The sequence below is a fragment of the Squalius cephalus genome (genome assembly GCF_949319135.1).
Source record: "Squalius cephalus genome assembly, chromosome: 3".
In the NCBI taxonomy this organism is placed as follows: Eukaryota; Metazoa; Chordata; class Actinopteri; order Cypriniformes; family Leuciscidae; genus Squalius; species Squalius cephalus.
The window spans coordinates 44,426,610-44,437,767 of NC_137124.1; positions in this window are offsets into that span (position 1 = coordinate 44,426,610).

An 11,158-nucleotide genomic window follows, 5' to 3' on the forward strand; every position below is an offset into this window, starting at 1 on the left:
ATTTACTACACAGGCTCTCACATTGGGGCTTGTGGATTACCAGGTAAAAATATATAGAAAATGTTAACAAAATGAGTACATATGGTTTATTTAGGGAACATATATGGTTTAATTATATAATGTATTATAATAAGCATTTCCTATTGACAATTCTCTTTAAATTCAACATATATAATTATATACAACTATTATATTAAATGTTTGGAATTGAACTGTGTTATGCTTGTTCAGAGATTATTTGTATAGTTATCTTAAATACATAGAACACTATTATAACTCCTCTATCTCTCCCTAGTTTTACTTACTCGATTAACCTTGTCCCTCATGCTGGCCCTTACAATACCGGCAAGTAAACCAGCATCTAAGCTGCACTGTTCATGTCCAGATTTATAGTGGTTCTCTCCTCGATCTATGGTTTTTCTATCGTCTAAGAAAAAGGACATAAGATTGGAAATTGATACGGCCATAGCTAACGTTAGTGCTTCTGAGATGGTAAAAGCGCGTTTTTTTCCTGGCGAATTAGCAAATGGTATGCAAACATACAATCAAACATAATACAGTGAAAGATAATCTTAAAAGTTTATTTGGGGCACAATGATCAGGCATAATAATCTTAATCACAAAGAAAATAATATTAAGGTTTATATAAACTAACAAAATAATAAACGAATAAATAAAACCTTAACAAAAGATGAAAAAAATCTCAGAGAGGCACGCATAAACAAAATTAGTTTCTAACATTTTTTGAAAAACAGAATGGGCAATATTTCTCATGAAAAAGTGGATAAGTGTTCATACCATAGACTGTAAAAATAGGTTCATACCATAGACTGTAAAAAATAGGTTCATACAGCGCAGATCATAATGAGCGAGCGTGTTTTTTAAAATAAAGTTTGAGGAAGCTTGATGATGACGTTGATCCGCGACCATGGTGTGCTGGTGTGCTGTAGTCCGTTTATAGCCTACCGTTAGCATTTTATATCTGACGGCTTTATTTAGGCTTCAAAATGTATACATTTTGGATTAAATAGTAAAGATTATCTTGATAGACAAAACGTGTTAGGGTCACAACTCTTTGTTGAACACAGATCTTATTTTTTGCGATTTTCCAAAAGTCTATGGGGAAAATGCATTGCTTTTCGATCGAGGGAACCCATGCGCCGCTAACTTCCGGGTTGTCCTACAAAATGACGTCATAACTTCGGCACTCTATAACGGTGGCCTTGAAAAACTCACGCTGGGGAGTCAGTCAGAATATTTTAAACTTACGTGTGAAAGGGTTAAAGTTTTTCAACGTTGTAAAAATAATACACGAATAAATAAAACGAAACATAATACATTAAAATTATAATGGAAGTTAAACTTAAAGCACGATCGTACAGCAGAGTAGTCACGTGGTGCGTCATTCTCTCCAGGATGCGCTGCAGGGAAAATAAACATTTAATCATGAATGCTCATTATATATTTGTAGCCTACTTATCATTTTGATACTAGGGAGCTAATAAAGCTAATATAGACACTTACAGCATGTGTTGCCTTCATTATAAGGCTTATATAAGGCTTTTAATTTTTTGCGGCTCCAGACAGATTTTTTTTTTTTTGGTCCAATATGGCTCTTTCAACATTTTGGGTTGCCGACCCCTGGGGGATGCAGAAAGTGTTGTAAATTATTTATTCATGCGTTTACACATCTATAACGGGTGTTGAACACTAGTGTGTACTGCTGTGTAAGTGCTGACTGGTGAGGGTATAGACAGCTGTCTTCTCTGAAACACATGGAGTCTTTAACCACTGTGCACCTGATGTGAGCAAAACATACAAAAAAATGTTACATCATTTATTAAACATTTATGAAACGCATAGTCATGTTTTGTAAATGATTAGTTAATCATTAACTAATCAAATGACTTATAACTGAATCTACAAAACATACATAAAATAATGAACAACAATAATTAATCATTTATGAATGCATAGTCATTTTTCATAAATGATTAGTTAATCATTTACTAATCACTTGTAAATGACTTGTAACACAATTTACAAAACATACATAAAATGTTACTATATCACTTGCTAATCATTTATGAATGTTTTGTAAATGATTAGTTCATCATTAACTAACCACTTATTAATGACTTAAAACTGAACATTATAAAGTGTTACCCACAGACTTTATTCATTATAATAACTTGATTATTTACACAAGGAGCTAAAGTGAGTCATATCTTAGAGAAGGATTGACTGATCGCTTACATGATGATGTATTTTTGACTTTATTATTAGACTGATTGTCATTGGATTAAACAGGATAAGTGTTTTAGAGAGACACAAACCAACAAACAGCACAAACCATCCTAGAATACATCAGAGCAATTGATACTGACTGATGTTTAGGGATATGACTCGAGTTATAACTCGACTTAGAAATTGACGACATGGACTTGAACCCATTAACTTGGAAAAAATATTTTTCATTTGCTTCGTTCTGAGCAAAAATTGGTTCCCATGTTGCAAGGTTTCCTTTCCAAAAGGTTCCTACTATCAGTCAGATTTCAGATACAGATGCAGTTTTAACATAAGCAATTTATTTGTGCATTCAGTATTGTTAATTGGTCTAATACAGCAACGGAGTCATCAGCACTGAAAGCACTTGTGGCATGTGCTTGCAGTTGAAAGATGCAACCTTTAGCTTCACATATATGGAAGAAGTAGAAGAAGTAGTAGTAAATACATTTTAAAATGTAATTTATTCCTGAGATGCAAAGCATTTCAGGATCATTTACTCCCGTCTTCACTGGCTACGTTTACATGCAACCAAATAATCTGTTAGTAATCGGATTGAAGGCTCAATCGACTGAAAAGCCCTCATGTACAGTAAACATCTTAATCGATCCGATTGAGCTCGATCTGAACGGTCTGATTTCGATCGGATTGAAAGGGGTGGTTTATTCCTTTTCTAATCCGATTCTAATCTGATTGAAAACGAAACTGAAATGACTGCGCACGTGCAATGACGTTGAAATAGCATAATGACGTTATGACGTGCGGAACGAGCTGTTCTTCCTGTTGAATAAAGTGTCATATAAATAAGTATCCCGTCATTCTAAAATTCTCCTTTCACTCAACGTCTATGAAATGGAGCAGGACAACGTCCCACCAGTACTTGTTTCGGATTCTAATTCTTCGCGGGGAGGGGCATTTTTACTGCGTGATAAATATAAGCAGCACGGCACAACAGTTCATATGCTCAATGTCTCCAAATTATGAGCAGAGAAGGATAAATATTAAGTCTACTGTTTAAAACAAATAAAGAAACAATGTAGGATAACGGTTATTATGCGCAAACAGCAGGAAACTCTGTATATTCGTGCAGTGTGCGCATGTCAAAAAATCTATTCCGTTTTGAAGCTTGTGACATAAACGCGCACATTAACCCGATCTCATGTTTAGCATTCATTTCTTATTATTATCAATCTTATTATTATCAATCACAAACAGTTGTGCAGCTTCATATTTCTGTGGAAACCAGAATTCTTTGATTAATATAAAGTTCAAAAGAAAAGCATTTATTTAAAATAGGAATATTTTGTAACATTATAAATGTCCTTACTGTCACTTTTAAATAAAATAATTAATTTCTTAAAAAAATAAATAAAAAAAAATCATACTGACCCAAAACTTTTGAATGCTTCATATCACATGTGTTGAGGAGAGTGCGCTCCTACTTCATTAAGTGATCAGACACACCATATTTACCTGCTGCACCGGAAAACATCTGAAAAGCTCACAGAATCAAGGAAACTCTTTTGACACCAGACAAGAAACCAGCAACTACTCTGAAAATCTTAGCAACCACACAGCAATGCGCGAGCAGGGGAAGCACAACTCACTTCTTCAGCAAATGTAAATTCAGCATGTCTTGTTACGTGTTGAAACTACATACTGTTCAAGACTGTGAATGAATAATATGTGTGTTCATAATGCTAAATTACACTTATTCTCTCTCTTTTGCCCTTTTCATCCATCTGTGGGAATATCGAGCTTTCCGGTGAGAATCATCCACAGAACGTGTGTCTTCACTGTAGGCTTCAGGCTCGTTCAGGCTGATCTGTTTCTCTGTGAATCTGAGGAGCCGCTTGCGAGTGTAATTGGTCTCTTGACATCAGCGTGCGGCCCATTACCATTTCTTTGAAGCAGCCGACCCACATTAGCTTCTGAAACAAAGGCCTGACAAAAAATTACTTTTTAAAATGAACACGAAGCCGCGCATTGACGCTGAGACTCTGTCGCCTTAAAACGCTTTTGTAGGTATTGAGATCCATCCGTGAGCTTGCTTGGGCCGATCACGCTAATGGAATCACCTGGTTAATATGAGGACCTAATTAGTTTAGTGTCAACTGCACTCATCAGTGCTTTGATGTCTATCATCATTAGCGCTGATTAGCAGCCTCTGATGTTTTTTTGTGCATTCGGACAAACATGAACAGGCCGCTTTTCACATGCCGCCAGTGTTTCTGACAGGGGCGTCGCTAGATCGTTTTTACTGATGGTACGAGCCCAGGGGAGTTACTAGGGTCGGAAGATATGAGAGGGAAGGGGGAGTTGCGTGTCTAAATATTTCCTTATGTGGCAAGTAACCGTGTGATAATCAGGATAATGTACATTCAGCCGGTTGTTATAGCAGAATAAACCCCTTCAGGCAGGTGCAAGCTTCGCCTCGGGGTTTATTCTGCGATACGCAACGTGTGCGACATTGTTGTTTGTGCAGAGGTTGCGTAGGTTTGCACAGAGATAACTGATAATCGTTTGCATTGAGTGCGTTCTCGAGCCACCAGGCACTGTTTTGTGCGGATGGGCGACCGGAGCGCATTGAGGATTTTCTGTTAGAACGGTCTCGTGTTAGCGGCCCCTAAGTTAATAACTTATGATCTTTGCAATAGAAGTGAATAAATCTATCAAAACTAACTTTAGCTGGACAATTAACTTTATCCTAGAGCTGCTGCAAAGCCAAAATAATCTCCGTTACTGTAATTTCCTACTGTAAAGCTGCTTTAAAACAATTCATATTGTTAAAAGCGCTATATAAATGAAGGTGACTTGACTTGACGATTATCGCATTTCCTCACTGGTGGTAGTTGAGGAGAGATCCCCTGACATGATTGTACAACGCTTTGGTGTACAGTAGTACATATGAAAGTGCTATATAAATGCCTCATTAATTTATTTCGCCCCCTAGTGGCAGTCGCACAGAACTTTGAAATTGGTTGTGAAACAACCGTTACCTCGGCTTATTCACCATGGTAAAATTAATCATTTTAATGAATGTAATGCATGTATGAATATATCCACACAAAACAAATGACCCTCAATACATCTAAAATAAAATAAAAATAGTAGATTTTATAGAGCTAATCAACATAAATATTGATTTAATAATTATGAAATAATTATTTCTGTCATAATTATTAATAACTGCCATTTTACAGAAGTAGTGTTACAGAATAACATTAAAGTGTTAAAATATTAGTAATTCTAGCTTTGCACTCGGTTTTAATTAGAATACATCACATCCGGTCGGCCAGTCGCATACGATCTAGCCGCAGAAGTTCAAATATTTCAACGCATCCAAAGCTCAAATCCGATTAGATATAATATTTCAGCATACACATATGATCGGAACTCCACACAGCTCCCGTACTACTCTCCATTGGAAACAGGGCCGTTTGAAGGAATTTGGGGGCCCCAAGCAAAATGGACATGGAGGGGTGCTCACACAGTTTGTCGTTGCATTTTATTCTAAACCAGTCGTTGTCTTGGGGCCCCAGGCCAGCTCGGGGTCCCAAGCAATTGCTTGGTTTGCTTGCCTTGTCGCGACGGGCCTGATTGGAAATAAATGACTTCCAGTCCAACGGCTGTCGTTTGTCATGTGTAGTGGAAAGGTGGCTTTACTGGAAGAAGACTGTTTGTTTATAACTTTGAGAGAACCTTGCCAGAATGTTAGTCAAAGTTCTGAGAATGTTCCCTTTTAGCAGGGGAAGCCTAATTGAATGCAGAAATAATTGCAGAGTGGTTTTCATTTTCACCTTGCCACAAAAATATATACATAAATTTACTTGCATTTGTGGTTTCTTTTGAGACTGCAGACTCCGCCATCCCTCCTGAGAGCAACACGACATATGGAGTAGCTTTATTTATCATTAATCAAATTAATCATTTTGTGTATTTAATTAGTGCTGTTAAGTCAATCATCACTAGTAGCCTGTTTTTTTGTTTTATCTGTCGCTCTCTGTCTTTCTTAAAACTTTGTTGTGCTACAAACTACACATAGTCGTAATGTATGATTTGACACTGAACAGGTTTTTCAGGCCTGCAGAGAGAATTCAAATTGTGCAGCTTTGCTGTCAGTGTTTTTGATGGTTGAAAAAAAGTGTGTGATTCACAGAACAGGTGCAGACGCTGAAATTCACATGGATCGCGGCTGCCACGGAAACAGATACACAGCTTGCCAAAGTTATCATGTATGTGAAGTTATTTACATGTGTTCTAAAGCAGGAGTTATGCCTAAATGCAAATTAGAATCATTATGAAAGGCTTTATAATGATTATCATTAGTGAATGCTGTTTATGTGGCTCTAATTAAACCTGCATGAATGCTAGAAATATTTTTCATTTAAATGATTGTTGTGTTATTAAACTATTTATATTCAGGCCACCTGCATGGTCACAGAGTGTGTCAGATCTAATATGTTCAGAAATTTGCTCGTGGTCAGTTTGTCTTTCTGGATAGATGTTTCTTTATGTGTAAAGAATAAGCTGTAAAAGTGAACCAGACTTCATCTTGATAATCTAAAAAATTAAGTGAGCAGGTCAAGTGTTGAGTTGAGATCAGTTCCATGGTATTGGGGTCTCAGTCTAATAACATGAGCCTTTAACCACTATACTACCATTAGTGCCAACCTTTAACCACTAAGTGTGTTCATTTCAGACACTGGGCAGTTGTTCATCATATTAGAGGTATATTCAAGTCATTGCCAGTATGAAGTGTGTTTTGAATGTATTTTTGATTTTTATTGATGTTTAACCAGCTAACAGGGAACATTCTAGCAAGGCTCTCTCAAAGTTATAATCAAATGTTCTTCTAGTGAAGTTAATAGAATGTTCATTCAACATTATCTGGTCTAATAATGTTCTCAAAAATATTAACACAAAAACATTATCTATACATCGTTCATGGAATTTATTTTTCTGAAAAGTTTTAGTTGGACGTATATGTCTAACATTTACAAATGTTTTTTGTTTTAGAATGTTCAGAAAACATTAAAAAGTAACAATCCCATAATGTTTGCAAAATGGAATGTTCCCTTAATGTTTGCATAACCAAAATGCATATTTTTGTTAGCTGGGTATTTACACATAAAGGACATGTTTCTGTAGTACTGACTTAATTCTCTTTCGATGTGTAATTGTGTTCGGAGGCCTGTCCACATGACATCTGACTGCTGCCCTCAGGACAGAACAGTGATCTTCCCTCAATCTTTGTGTGTCTGTCATTCAACAGCTAAATCCAAATGGGATCCATTCAGTCTATCCATCTCATCTCATCCTCACAATGGGGGCAAGACTGAGCATAAGCGAGAGAAAGAGAAATGAGGAGAAAAGAAAAGAAGGTAAGATTAGGAGAGAGAGAGAGAGAGAGAGAGAGAGAGAGAGAGAGAGAGAGAGAAAATACTGAATGAATCTCTAATCCTAGTTCTCTGATCTGAGATGTCGAGCACACAGTTTCTTATGTACAGAAATGGATCTTCAAATGGCGTTTTAAAAACATTCATATTTGTAGTCTCACATTAAAAGAACCCAACATTAAATGTTAATTATCATGATTCCACTGGCCTTTCCTCATCTTTTACCTTGACATTTCTTTCTCTCATAGCATATGTTTTACAGAAAAGTAATAGTGATTGATCTTGTGTGAATATTAAATAATGTTTAGAAGAAAATTAATATACTACAATCAGCCCTGATCTTTATCCAGTAAACTATGATCCATCATAATAGTTAAAGACTAAAACACCATCCGGCTGGATCTTTATCCAGTAAAATATCTATTCTCATTTTTAACCCATAAACCACCATTGTCCTTGATCATCATTCTTGTTTATCCTTAATCATCTTTGATCTTTAACCCCAAAACTACCATTAGCCTGGATCTTTAATCCCTAAACAACCATCAGCCCTGATCTTCAACCCCTAAACCTTCATCTGCCATTGCATTGAAATGTGCGTACATAATTTTCCACGCACATATGGGGATTGATAAAAATTAAACTTCCACTGTGCACACACACTCTTGCTGGAGTGAACGAAGTAATGAAGTGAACAGAATTATTTTAAACTCTGTATTCATTTTGATATACACATTTAGATTAAGGGTGCTTTCACATTTGGTTCGATTGCCTGTTCCGAACCCGAGTTCACTTCCGCGATTTGGTACGATTGCGTTCATATCAGCAGCGAACCGTACCCGAGTTCACATGAACCGTACCCCAGACCACCTTTTTAAGCGGACTCGAGTACGGTTCGCGGGTGCGCACCCGAGTTCGGAAAACAGCGTTCACATCATCCAAACGAACCGAACTCTGACGTCATTCGAACCCGGGTGCGCACCAAAAGTGCTAGTGTGAAAGCGCCCTAAATATTCCACTCTCATTAAAGGAGTTAAAGGGATAGTGTAGACTTGGAATCAAGCCTTTTCCCCGTTATTATTTGATTCACAGTACCGGACACCAGTTATCTTACCAAGAAAAATCTTTATTCTTATATGTCAGGAGAGAAACTCTGAGAAGATGTTTGTCAAGGTTCATCGTTCCGGGTGTTCATTTTGTATATCTGTTGGTTGTTATGGGTGTGGCGTCTGAGTGATTTGTGCTTAATTGTTGCTTAGTAACTAGCTGATCATTTAATCAGCCGCAGCTGCAGCTAGTTTACTCTGTGGTTAGTTGCCTATATCTAGCAGGAGTAATCATTGCCTGGTGTTGGTTCGTCATTCCTGTTTGTGCTCTCTTACCCAGTTTCCGGTGCCAGCTTTCCTTGCGGAAATATTCCTAGATCTCGTCTGTGTTCCCAGACTTCTGGAGGTCATGGGATTCCTTCTCTTCCAGTTACCATTGTCATCCGCTCAAGGACTACGCATACCACTCATCCTCTTCTGTATATCTGCTTCCAGGTCGCCCGCCTGCTAATCGTGGTCGTTTTGAGTGTTTCCATCTGTACATCCCGTTTGTCAATAAACTGCTTGCTTGCATTTGGATCTTCGACTCTCATTGTGACAATGTTATATTCATGCCAGGTCTATGCGTTTCTGTGTTTCTCTGCCGTAGTACAGTAAGATTGAGCTTAACACTAGAACTCCCAAGGCGGTCATTTTGACCGTTTTAAAATTTTACAATGTAATAACTTTGTTAAAATAAATAAATGTGGCTGTAGGACTCTGACTTTTCCTAAATATGTGTATATATTATTCTGACACTGTTATTTTATTAAAATCATAAAACACACAACAGTTCTGACTATTTCTACCTAGAACTACCATAACGGTCATTTTGACCGCACGCGTTATAGATATCATAAGTCCGCTACATTGCAAGTCTCGCAGAGGGACTTCATCATACGACTGGCGAGCGAACTTCACTCCGACCACATAGAATCAAAAGCCATACAACTGGAGGAACTGCAAACAAAATAAAACCAAGGAGATGTATCAAATGTCACAACGTGTGTGGGAGCTGCACGCGAAAGGCGGTGTTTACCTGTGTGGAATGTGCGTAAGCGTCAATGATGCGGTATGTTTGCGCCGTTCAAATGGGCAGTTAACCTGATTTTGTTCGTTAATATTTTTTGTTCACTGAAACGAATCGTTCTGAAGCAGTTCGTTTTCTTGTTTAGCTAATGTTCATGTTTTTTTTCTTAGCCTGTTTGTGTGTGTACATTTTCACATTCATTTGAATTAAAATTGTGTGTCCTGTTTATCATTACCTATCATTGTAGATCCATTTATTTTTAGATTTTGTATTGATTATTGAACTTATTTACAAACAGGGCTGTACTAACTGTATGAAGCTTTGACGTTTCCTAACTTTTGTGCATGTCTATTCACGTGGTGAGTGCGGTGAAAAAAAAAAATTATTTTGATGCAAAATGTTCCTCAAATAGAGGCAGCACCTGTCGGGGCAATCTTTCTTTTGTGCTTGTTTTAAGGGCTATGACGACAGGAATTAAAAGCTTCATTGGAAAAGAGAAGGTTAACATGTACAATAGATATTACATGACGAAAATGACGTTCAGTACGGCCATATGAACGTCAAAGTATGAACGGTCAGAATGACCGCTATGGTCGTTCTAGTAGTTATGGAATTCCGGTAGTTCTAGTGTTAAATACACAACTGAGCGACTTTCGACTTCCTTGTAAAGTAGAAAAACATATTGTTTAAAGACAGAACGTTTATGCTAATGCTTACACATGGTACAATCCACTTTCCACATTAATAAACTATTTCTCAGTACATGTTAGTGGTATACAAATGGTACATTTGCATCAGTTGAAACATTCCTTTTCTTGCAAAGAGCATGCCAACTGTACACATTTGAAGTATCATCATCATTGGAACTCTCTGCTAAGTGAACATTGCATTTTACACATACCTTTCCCAGCTACTCTCCTTGTGTCTAAAATATGTTCCTTAAACACATGTGCCCATGCAATCTATAATCTAACTTGTGCATTTTAAACTTCATAAGATAATACAACTGATTATGAATACTAATAAAGAATAATAATACAGATACATAATATTAAATAATGAAATTATATTCAAAGATGAAATTTTAGTCTTCATCTCCCTCCACTGGAACTACGTCCGTTAGTTCCACACCATTATTCCCAGGTGGCCAACCTATTGAAGTGAAAGTGAGGAGAAATAGCAGACCAAGAAATAGACATAAAGGACAGAAGAACAAAAACAGAAAAGAAAAGAAAACAAAACAAATAACAAAGAACCCCAACCCATGTTATGTCCCCGCATACTATGTGTCATTTAACGTCTATGTGTAAGCATTTAAAATGAACCCCAATCATCTAAGAAAAGAAAAACGAATAATT